The sequence below is a fragment of the Morus notabilis genome, unplaced genomic scaffold (genome assembly GCF_000414095.1).
Source record: "Morus notabilis unplaced genomic scaffold, ASM41409v2 Scaffold201, whole genome shotgun sequence".
Lineage (NCBI taxonomy): Eukaryota > Viridiplantae > Streptophyta > Magnoliopsida > Rosales > Moraceae > Morus > Morus notabilis.
Window position 1 is genome coordinate 39,410 of NW_010357101.1, and position 2,264 is coordinate 41,673.

A 2,264-nucleotide genomic window follows, 5' to 3' on the forward strand; every position below is an offset into this window, starting at 1 on the left:
AAAAAAAAACATACGTCCGAGAGGAAACAAATAAAGAAAACAACACAATAATCATTCCACTAGGCTTCGAATCCATGAAAGATGCCGATGAGCGGGCATTTTCACAAACATCCTCCTAAGGGAAATGTCAAGAGCCAACTGGTGCGCTGCCTTATTATACGCATTGTCCTCTAAATACGGCTCATACCCATTCAACAAATCCATACAGGCTTCAATAGTTGTAGTTGGATCCTCTTTCTGAGCCTCAACTAATGCCATAGTACGGGCTTGCCTATCAGCTAAAAATTGCTGAAACAAATCAACCTTTTGAACAGATGTCTCACTACGTAGGGTAGCACTCTTTGCCAAAGCCTCTATGGCCGTGTCAACTGCACTGATGTTCTTGCCCTTCTTCTTGGATCGAGTAGTAGGACCCTGAGACCGTCTGTTTCTATTGTCTTCTGCACTCCGGACTTCATCCGAGTCTCCTGTACCCTCCTCCACCTCTTCCGGTATTGTGGCCGCCCTTTTCGCCGCATTCAAAACATTGACGGCGGTATGTGCATTCATTGACCCCTGTCCAGTAGCAATAGTCCCAAAAAAAATCTGGGAAAGTTGTACAAAGTGCTATAAACCCCCTTTCTTGAATTTCTTAGCCTCAGGATGTTTCTGACATTATAAAGAAAACAAGAGTAAATACTCATGTGCAATCCAAACACCAGTTCAACTCTTTCATATAACATAAGATGTTAAGAACATCAAAACTTACCGCCACATATGAATCCCATACTTCTTTTTCAGCTGTGACAGCAGTGTTAGTCTCAGAATCCCAACCAAATCCTGTTGTTTCAATTAATGCCTTAAACTCCCTCGTGTTACGTCTAAGCCTATTCCACTTTGCTTTAAGCTGGTCTGCTGTGAAATGCTTACCAAACTTAATTGTTATTTCATTAGCAATTTTCATCCACGTTTTTCTGTCCAGAGTGGATATTTGAATCCCAGTCTTTGACTCTTCGTATATCAGTTCTACATAAAAATTCTCAATTGTGGCCGGCCATTTCGTATTATCATCATTATCACACATCTAAAACAACACTTTCATCATTAAAATAAATGTCAATTTGTAAAGTATATACACACACAGACCATTGGGGGTGATGGGGGTTGATGAGGGCTGATTTTCAGCCCCCATTGGGGGCCTCCCAGGCCAGCCCCAAAGGGAGGCCTCCAGGGGTTGATTCAGCCCCAATGGGGGCTGATAATCAACCCCCATTGGGGCGGATGGGGGCTGATTTTCAGCCCCTATCAGGGCTGACAATCAGCCCCTATGGGGGCTGATAATCAGCCCCCATTGGGGCGGATGGGGGCTGAAAATCAGCCCTCATCAGGGCTGATAATCAGCCCCTATTGGGGCTGATGGGGGCTGATTTTCAGCCCCCATTGGGGGCCTCCCAGGCCAGCCCCAAAGGGAGGCCTGTTAGCGTTTATGCCCTTAGGAATAAATGTAACAATATTCTTTGAGATATTTTGACTATTAATAAAGATTTGTTTATTTTATATATCTATGTATTGTCCTCTTTATGTTCATAATAGTTGAATGTATGATAAGCAAACTGAAAGTCTGAGACTGTCATTCTAAATCTTTAGGTCAGGCATGTAATGTGAAGAACATGCGGAAGACAAGAATCTAAAGATGATAGTCTAAATCTTATGATCCACATTTGAGGGAATAAAGTTAGGCGCTTTATTCATGTTAAGATTGTTATGTTGTCTACTTCCTAACGGAGACGGCTTGTCTTGGTCGTCGGAGGTGGGACTCCATGGGTGGAGACATTGATATAGTTTCTAATGGTGAAATCTATATTGGATCGGACTAAAGTTGAATTGTTTTAATTAATAATTCTGTTTGAATAAAACAATTCACTTTTGATGAATTATATGTTGTCATCTTAATCCTGAGATGGATGATGAACCTGTATACTTGGCTTGTATCCTTTGATGTACTAAAGGGAGACATCCTGACATTATGTAAAGGTACGCTTGCCGGTACATTGAGGGTATGACTCGTGTATGCGTAGATTCGTTATTCATAGATAGTGGAATCCATAGCTCCTATAAAGAGTCAATAATATCCTCTTATGCATTATCAGTGGATTGGAAAATATGAGCACTCAGCCATTGGACTACTCTGTGTTATCTAATGGTTTACTGTTTGTAATGATACGAATAGTATTTTTCCGATGGTATGATAATGGAACATAAGATAAATGTAATCGGGAAGGTAA